Genomic DNA, 10121 nt, shown 5'->3' with positions numbered 1-10121 from the left:
GTGCTCCATGTTTTCTTAATGTTGCCCTTTGTTTGGGTAAATTTATCTTCGTAGTATTTAATTTTGGTTCTCCTAATTATTTTAGATAGCAAAAATAAGTAATTCTTTGAAAATTCTTTGGAGACGATTCCTAACCTATACTTCTTCTCAAGGTCATGTTTTTTATTAATAGATTTAAGTATTCCCTTTGTAAGCCAAGGATTGTTAAGCCTTTTGGTTGCGACTTGTTTTGTAAGCATAGGACAGTGGGTATTATAAAGGCTAAGAGTTTTTTGAAGAAAAGATTGCACTGCTAGGTGGATGTCCCCTATGTTACCTAACTCGGACTCCCAGTTGACATTATCAGCAACAGTTATAAAATTGCCTATAGCAGTTTCATTGTGCAGCCTAAAGCTTAACTCCCTGGATTCAAGAGGTGGTTTGTTAATGTTAGTTAAGAGAAATGTGGGGTAATGGTCTGTAGTGCTATCGGTGATTATCCCTGAAGTAAGTGGAGAGGTTATGTTGGTCCAGATGTGATCAAGAGCCGTGGCAGTACTATCAGTGATTCTAGTAGGTCTAGTGATTAAGGGTATGAGGAAGCAGGAATTCATACAGTTGAGGAAGCTGACAGCAGTAGGGTTTTCAGGCTCGCAGAGGTCAATATTAAAGTCCCCTGCGATAATTAGATGGTTTTTTGTTCAGTTTGTTATCTAGTATTAGATTTCTAAGATTAGAGTTGAATTCGGACACATCAGTGTTAGGAATTCTATAGACTGCACCCACAGACAGGACAGACTCAGCACCCTTGACTCTGAAACTGGCGAAGATATACTCCCCACAGTAGTCTCTAGTTCTAATTACTTTTAAGCATGCTAGTTCTTGGTGGTAGTAAAGAGCAGTACCACTACCTCTCTGAATTGGTCGACAGTTGTAAATTGCTGAGTAGTTAGGGCATGTTAAAGAGTTGAGTAGTATCCCCTTTTAACCACGTTTCAGTAGGTATAATAAAAGAGAATTTGTTGTCAATAGTTTCAATCAAGGCAACTAACATCATCGAAGTGTTTGCTAAGTGATCTTACATTCAAGTTAAGTACAGAGATATTGTGATTATGTGTTAATACATTGTTTACATCATGAGCTGGAAAATATCTGCAATTTTGATAATTAAAATGATGATTGTCATAGATAGTGGATAAGAGGTTTAGTTCTGGGTCTATACTTGTTTGCATAAGAAGGCTGGTTGTAGGAAAACAAGGCAAGAATGGCAATTACAAAACAAAATTTTGATATAAAAGGGGTGGGGGGGGGGGGGGTGGGAATTAAAATATAAACAAGACCTATACAAGACAAACACAAAATGAACAAAAAAAAAGAAAAATGAGGTAGATTGCTTACAAGTTCTCTCAGGTACACTGTAAGTAATAATTTGCATTTTGAGACACAGGCAAAGCCAGGGGTACAATGGAGTAAGGGAGTATGGCGAGGCTAGGCAACCTAGGTAATAAATGAAAGCAAAGAATAAAGTTAAATAATAACATAGGCAAGTTTAATCTAATGATTATTAACTATAAATAGTTTAGTTGTGATCCTAAAATTAATAAGAACTAAAGAAAATGTTAATGCACTCAATTAATTAAGTCCAATATATGACTAATATAAATGAAATTAAAATTTACTTTAAAAAAGTTTAACAGAGAGACTTTGGATACGTAGCCCGCACTAGGTGACAAGGGGGGTTATGTTTTTTTTTTTTTTTTTTTTTTTTTGAGATATATACAAGAGTTGTTACATTCTTGTACAGCCACTAGTACGCGTAGCGTTTCGGGCAAGTCCTTAATCCTATGGTCCCTGGAATACGATCCCCTGCCGCGAAGAATCGTTTTTTCATCCAAGTACACATTTTACTGTTGAGTTAAACAGAGGCTACAGTTAAGAAATTGCGCCCAGTAAATCCTCCCCGGCCAGGATACGAACCCATGACATAGCGCTCGCGGAACGCCAGGCGAGTGTCTTACCACTACACCACGGAGACTGCTCAATGGTGACTGTTGACTCAATGAGAGGGATAATAAGGTGAGACAAACCACATTGGGAGAGGAGAGTGTTGAGGTTATCTTCATTAGCAATTGTAAACATTTTACCTTCTGAAGTCTTTCTCACTTTAATCATGCCATCTCTAACGAAGCACTGATGAATCGCAGCTGGGTTTTGATTACGGATTTGACGCAGGCGGTGGAGGAGTTGCTGTCTTTTTCTAGTCAAGCACTCGTTGATGTAGATTCCCTTTCGTTGGGATGCAGCTGTCCGGACAAGATGCGATTTTATGGACTGGGAAGCTAGCTTGAGGCAAATTTTTCGCTGGGTTAGACCTGATGGATTCTTTTTGCCTACTCTGTAGGCAGCAATAATGTCGGTTTTATTTAGAGTGACACACAGTTCGTCTTTTATGAGAGCCTGAACTATTTCAATACACTTTTCACCTTCACGTTCCACAGGAATATTTTGGGACGACACAATAACATAGTCAAGCAGCTTTTGCTGGTCCTGTTCATCCTGGGAGATGGAATGTTGAGCAGATGACACATTTGCAGATGACACTAAGATCTATGGTAAAGAAGGAAGTGAAAGTGATATTGAGACCTTACAAAGAGATCTACATGAACTCCACCAATGGTCAGATGACTGGCAAATGCTCTTTAATGTCGATAAATGCAAGACCTTGCCTGTAAGGCATAACATTCCACGTCACAACTACCAAATTGCCAGCACTACCTTACAACAGATAGATGAAGAATGCGACATTGGAATCAGAATCCATCATTCACTAAAAGTTGCACAACAAGTGGGAGCGGCAGTAAAAAAAGCGAACCAAACCTTGGGAATAATCAAGCGTGCCTTTACCTTCAAGGAAATTAAAGTAGTCCTTCAATTGTGTAAGTCTCTGGTGCGCCCCCACCTGGATTATTGCATACAGGCATTGAGACCTTATCTTCAGAAAGACATAGCTGCTCTGGAGAAGATGCAACACCGGGCAACAAAAGTCATACCAGAGCTTAGTCATCTCTCGTATCAGGAACGGTTGAGGGCCACTGGCCAAACAACACTGCAAACCAGGCATGACAGGGCGGAGCTCATCGAAACACTTAAAATACTCAACAATTTGGACGATTTCGATCCGGACACTTTCTTCTAAAGATTAGATGTAACACGAACGAGGAGCAACGGGTTCAAGCTCAACAAGCCACGATGTAGGACAGAAAACAGGAGATGCTTTTTCACCCGTATGGTTGCAAACCCGTGGAACAGCCTACCAGCCAAAGAGTAGATAAGGTAAACACCAAAACTCTACTGGGTTTTAAAATACAGATAGAAAAGATCGTCCAGGCAAATGGGTAGGACCTTTGACAAGCCGCCAACTTCCTGTCCTCGTTGAGGCCACCAATATTAGTGTCTCTCAAGTAAATTACACGTCGGCAAAGATCAGTAACCAAAGAAAATGGGAAGAGCGACGTGGCGAGTAAGCGAGCCAGCGAGTGACGTCATCACAACAAAGGTTGCTATAGACGTGTCCAAGACGCGTGAGGTTCGCCTGTCTTAAAGAACTGTGTCCACAATACCCGCCAAATTGTCCCTCCCACAGTACTCTCAGGACACTTATGGCAGTGTAAGTGTGTGGTGAGGCCACACCACTGAAGACATTGAGGATATACCACGAGGGAGAGACAAAACTGTTGAAGGAAGGAGTCACTGGCTCCGCCTGACCACCTTGTTCCTCGCACTCTCATCATCCTCCGTAAGTACTGGAGTGCATTACCTGCTTGATACCTGCTTGATGGGGTTCTGGGAGTTCTTCTACTTCCCAAGCCCGGCCCGAGGCCAGGCTCGACTTGTGAGAGTTTGGTCCACCAGGCTGTTGCTTGGAGCGGCCCGCAGGCCCACATACCCACCACAGCCTGGCTGAACTTCTTCCGGAACTTCTCTTAGAAAACAGTCCAGTTTTCTCTTGAAGATGTCCACGGTTGTTCCGGCAATATTTCTTATAGTCACTGGGAGAACGTTGAACAACCGTGGACCTCTGTTGTTTATACTGCGAAGAGTTAGGGGTGACATGATAGAGGTTTACAAGTGGATGAATGGACACAACAAAGGGGATATTAATAGGGTATTAAAAGTATCATCACAAGACAGAACACGAAACAATGGGTATAATTTGGATAAATTTAGATCTAGGAAAGACTTGGGTAAATACTGGTTCGGTAACAGGGTTGTTGATTGTTGATTTGTGGAACCAATTACTGCGTAACGTGGTGGAGGTGGGGTCCCTTGATTGTTTCAAGCATGGGTTGGACATGTAAATGAGTGGGATTGGGTGGTTATAGATAAGAGCTGCCTCGTATGGGCCAATAGGCCGTCTGCAGTTGCCTTTGCTCTTATGTTCTTATGTTCTCTGATTGTGCCTATTGCACCTCTGCTCTTCACTGGTTCAATCCTGCATTTTCTTCCATATCATTCACTCCAGTACGTTGTTATTTTACTGTGTAGATTTGGGACCTGGCCCTCCAGTATTTTCCATGTGTATATTATTTGGTATCTCTCTCGTCTCCTTTCTAGAGAGTACATTCGGAGAGCTTTGAGACGATCCCAATAATTTAGGTGTTTTATCTCAGCGATGCGTGCCGTATATGTTCTCTGTATTCCCTCTATTTCAGCACTCTCTCCTGCTCTGAAGGGGGGGAAGTGAGTACTGAGCTTTCTGCTCCTCCATTGTCTGCTCCAACATTGTCTTACACCCCCAACATACAATTGTTAATAATAAAAATAATAAAAATTTATTTAGGAAAAGTACATACATAGTTGCAGAGTTACAGTACAAACATTCTGTTTGATTTAAAGATAGAGGTAGTACATACAATACCTAAAGCCACTAGTACGCATAGCGTTTCGGGCAAGGTGAGGTGGGGAAAAAAAACACTTAGACTAAAACTTAATAGTAATTAAGCTTAAAGTATAATTGCATTGAAAGAAAAAAATAAAAATAATAAAAGATGAAAAAAGGGGGGGAACATGGTAGAAAATAGCCAATATACAAGTTGGTCAACAAACTGCATTTTTTTTTTCTTCAACAAAAATGTTGGGGTATGGAAATAGGACTATGGAATTGTTAGAGGTGTGGACGTTGGCCAGTAGAATTGTTGGGGTAAATTATATGCCAATGGCATTGTTGGGGTGTGGACATTGGCCTATTGAATAATGATAACTTTTATAATATTAATAATAATGAGAAATTCCACTGGGACTGTGTGGTGTTGCAAACCCATGACCAAGGCATTGCCAGCTGCATACTCTACTACTGTACCACCACTGACTTTCTTACAATCGGATTTCTACTGATATCACAGGAAGTCTGTGATATCCTGATATCACAGTCCTGAAGCCAGTCCAAGTTTTATGTAAGACCCCAAGCACTCAGGTGAAGGATAAAGTACTGTAGTTCAACATTGTATGCACAACTTCAGATACACAGAAAATCACACTAAGGTGATATACATTAATGAACAATCCACTGAGGCTGTGAGGTGATGCAAACATTGCAGGTTTGCAAACATTGCAGGTTTGCAAACATTGCAGGTTTGCATCATCTCACAGCCCGAGTGAATTTTCTCATTGATGTATATCACTTTAGTGTGATTTTCTGTGTAAATAATAATAATAATATTATTATTTATTCAAAAGATTGTGTGTAAAAGAACATAAGAATATTGTTCAATTGAAGGGACAGAAGTTACTCGTACTAATGAAGCCACTATTACGCAAAGCGTTTCGGGCAAAATTAATAATTATATAGAAATTTTTTAATTAAAGTTGTGACGGGATAAAACACTTAATACTATTAGAGAAGTAAGCTAACAAAATGAGAATGTTCAAGGAAAATAAAAAATTAATACAAAGAAGGTGATACTTAAGGATGACAAGCATAGACTATTACATTATGGAGTCAGTAGTTCTAGCAACAGTACAGTAGTTTATTTACATTAATTATAGAATGGAAATACAAGGTGTAATTTAGAAAAGCAAGTGAACTATTCCTCATAACATTTTCTTTGAACATATCAGAACATAGAGTAACATACTATAATTTAAGTTTAATTTGGCCAACAGTTTCAAATAACCAAGATCATAAAGGACACGAGTAAACACTTTATCAAAGAAATGCATGAAATTAGATGACATTAAATGTAGATAGTAAATGTAGAAATTAAATGTGTGTACTCGCTTGAATGAACTATATGGGGCATAGCCGATTCATTCCAGTGTGGAATTCATTCCATCCGTTCGGCCCCAGCAACCCTCTTCCCCCCCCCCCAAAAAAAAAAATACAATCACATTAATGCATATGCCAGTCCACATTTGTCTTATGAAAAATTTAAATAATAAAGAATTTGTATTGCAATGAAATAAATTGATATTGCACGTTACAGTTCTGTACTTACCCTACCAGTTGAGTTTTGTAGTGCAAACTTTGTTAGCCTTAATATCCTGAGAGTGCCACACACATGAATATAATTTGTTTAAAGAACAGTAACTTTTCTAACAAATGTACATTATACACTACAGTCTGTACATAAAGTACAGACCACTAGAATCACACTACTGCAGTACACTTATATCATATAAACTACACTTTGTACATTTAATGTCATTAGAACTGTGCTGTACAGCTCAATTGGTACTCCCAGGTAAGTTATGGCTAGTGCTGGGTGCTGGTCTAGTTGCCTGGGCATCCTCAGAAGGTGAGTCCTTGCTAGTGCTGGGTGCTGGTCCAGTTGCCTGGGCATCCTCGGAAGGTGAGTCTTTGCTAGTGCTGGGTGCTGGTGCAGCACAAAGTTTATGCTTATATGCATTAGCACTTCCAACATCTGCACTTAATGCCTCGCCACAAATTTTCATGTTAATGATGCATTGCCTCTCTTTAAATCGACATACTATTCAGTGCTTGCCTTGAAATTGTCTATGTTTAACTTTACAGCAAGTCTTTCAGCTGCATTTCTAATAGAATCAACTTACAAATTGTTTTATTTAAAATATTATTATTGTTAGTTTGAAGTTTTATACATTTTATACAGTACAGTTCTGTATTAACCCTTAACCCTTAAAGTGCGCATCACTTCATATGAAGTGTAAATCGTTTTACCAGTCAACTGCGCTTCACTTCATATGAAGTGTATGGGTACCGTGCACGATTTGAATGGCCCGCGGTGTAGCTGGGGGTCCCATACGCTGCCCAGGGGCTCTAGTAAACAGCGGCCATTTTGAAAAAAAATCCAGCTCACGCTCCGATGGCATGGGAGGCCTCAGTTTAGCGAGAGTCACCATGGCGAGCGCACGGTCAAACGCCTCACGAGCACGCATCACTCAGTCCCTCACCCCAGAGCAAATAGCCCACGAATTATTCTCTGAAGGTGAAGAAAGTGTGTTTGACGATTCAGACAACGATGAGGATTATACACAGTTGTCGGAGATAGTAGCAGCAGCAGTGAAAGTGAGAATGACCGCCATGCCATGGCGAGGCCTATACGCTCTCCCATGCCTCCTCGCCCATTTTCTACCCCAATTCTACCACGACCTCACAGTTCCTGTGGATATTTTCTGTTTGAGGGTGACGAGTCAGAGGGAGGTGACTCCTTTTCTGGGTTTAGTGACTCAGATCAAAGTTTTATTGAGCCTGTGGCTGGTACCAGTGGTGTAACTGGGCGAGAAATTGTCGCGTCAGCAGCATCTCGCCCAGCCAAGCGCCACCGCATGGCACCACATGAGGCACCAAGACCCTCGTGTTCACGTGCACCCACCTCACGTGCACGTAGCCGCCGTGCTTCTCGCAGACGGTATTCAGCTCCTGGTCGCCGGTATGCATCGCTTCCTCGCCGTCTTTCCTCTGCATCTCGCAGGACGCCTGGTGTACTTGAGTGGAGTGATGGTGACGATTTTATTCCTAATATTCCTCACTTTGACGATAAAGATGTAGGGATTACAAACCTTTTCCCTAATCAAGGTGAGGACATGGCTGAGATGGAATATTTTACAGCATTCTATGATGAACCACTCATGGAATACATTGTACACCAAACGAACCTGCATGCTGCTTACCTGATTGAGAGGGAAATCACAGAATTTTCACGACTGCAGCGTTGGAAAAATACCACAGTGGCGGAAATGTATGTGTTTTTGGCACTCTGTTTGTTGATGAAGCACTGTCACAAACATGCAATAAATGACTATTGGAGCAAGGACAAGACAATACCAACACCTTTATTCGGGAAATATATGTCACGAGACAGGTTTCAGATACTCCTCAGGTGTCTACATTTTGGAAGTGTTCAGGACCGAACACCTGATGATAGACTGTGGCGAGTGAGGCACTACATGAACGATGTTATTGGAAAATTCAGAGATTTTTACGTACCAGCACAGAAGCTGGTGGTTGATGAATCTCTCATACTTTTCAAGGGACGTGTTCCATTCAAACAGTACATTCCCTCAAAACGAAACCGATTTGGCCTGAAATTTTTTGTTCTTTGTGATTGTGAGACAGGATACGTGTTACACATGATTCTGTACTCGGCTAGTGATGTAGACATTCCCGGTAACGACGAACATGGATTCTCGGGGAGTGTAGTGAAGACCATCATGGCTCCGTGGATGAACAAGGGACACATTTTATACACAGATAATTACTATACAAGTCCCTTGCTAGCTCGGTTCTTGCTAGAAAATAGAACCGGATTGGTTGGTACAGTAAAGCCACAACGAAGGGAAATGCCTGTGTTTGACAACGACATTGCAGTTGGTGAGTGTCAGAGAAGGAAAAGTGATAACATTTGATCACTTTCCGTGACTTTGTATTTGATGCTGCAATACAGTTATTAGGAAAGTTTGCAAAAGATGTCCCAGGTATTCAGCGGCCCATCATAAACCCACTGTTGCAGCATGCTGGTACTCCACGCCTCGCTCACACTGAAGGCTTCCTAGCACACAAACTTAAGTATTTGCCACCTGGTGTGAAGCGTGCAATAGCCCAACGTGATTGCTTGGTGTGTAAAACAACGACACGTAGAGACAAGAAACGGAAGCTTGTGCAAACATGGTGTGAAACGTGTGGTATCCCATTATGTGCTGTCGACTGCTTCAATGACTACCACAGTCTAGAAATCTTCTAAGTGTGCTTCAAAGTGTGTATAGCGTGTGCGAGTGTGTAAATATGTAAACATATAAGCAGAACATATAATATAATAGACTGTAATGACATATTATATTGCCGTAATTGAAAACATTTGTGTGCGCCTGTGTATACTCAAATATGCAACAATTATTGATACAAAATATGTTCAAACAGTATTTGAAACACAATTAGTGAAAAAAAATTAGATAAAATGCGCTTAGACATTGTAAATAAATAGCGCGAAAATATATTTGTGGCAACTCTGGCTGTTTGAGGACCGCGCGCAACATCTCCCGGGCGTGTACTGCATGAGCGACCATGCAGATTGTGACGTCATCGCAGAGCTTCTCGGCTCTATTGCAACAAAAGTAAGTACAATAGAATTTTTTTTTTATTTTTCCCGTGATCAGTGAACAGAACTTAACAGATTAGCAAAAAAAAAAAATTTTTTTTTTTTTCAAAATGACATGCGCCTGTGTGGATAGCAGGATATTAGACCCCGAGCATGTTAAGGGTTAAGCTGTGCATGGCATACATATTTATTTATTTATTTATTTATTTATATACAAGAAGTTACATTGGGGGTTAACAGAGAATTTAGAAATTAAGTTAAATTACCATTCTTGTAAAGCCACTAGCACGCATAGTGTTTCGGGACCATATACAGTACACCATATTTCAGGAGTATATATGACAGGACCTGATGGCAAAGTTCAGTTTCTCAAATTTGCTCTAATGCTTTCCAATTTTTTGTGCATACTAACAAATCCTGCAACTTTGTCTAAATGATCACAAACGTTACTTAAAAGATAAGAAAATAAAAAATAATTATAAAATTGAATATTAAGAACATCAGATTTTTAAATCCGCTGGAAAAATATAAACTATCACCAATTATTCCTTTGGTGTTATTATGCTTTCA

At 40.3% G+C, this 10121-nt stretch overlaps 1 protein-coding gene across 2 annotated transcripts in view; it reads left to right on the top strand.

The window, feature by feature from the left end:
* Positions 1 to 3520: 3520 nt before the first annotated feature.
* LOC123758567 (uncharacterized) overlaps positions 3521 to 10121 on the top strand; it is a 104960-nt gene continuing 98359 nt past the window's right edge. For both annotated transcript variants that reach the window (XM_069334322.1, XM_069334321.1), the window contains exon 1: positions 3521 to 3775. The gene's annotated coding sequence lies outside the window, so the exon portion shown is untranslated. The remainder of the gene's footprint in view (positions 3776 to 10121) is intronic.

This window comes from Procambarus clarkii, chromosome 31 (assembly GCF_040958095.1).
Source record: "Procambarus clarkii isolate CNS0578487 chromosome 31, FALCON_Pclarkii_2.0, whole genome shotgun sequence".
Classification (NCBI taxonomy): Eukaryota; Metazoa; Arthropoda; class Malacostraca; order Decapoda; family Cambaridae; genus Procambarus; species Procambarus clarkii.
This window is presented reverse-complemented; position numbering and strand designations above follow the sequence as displayed.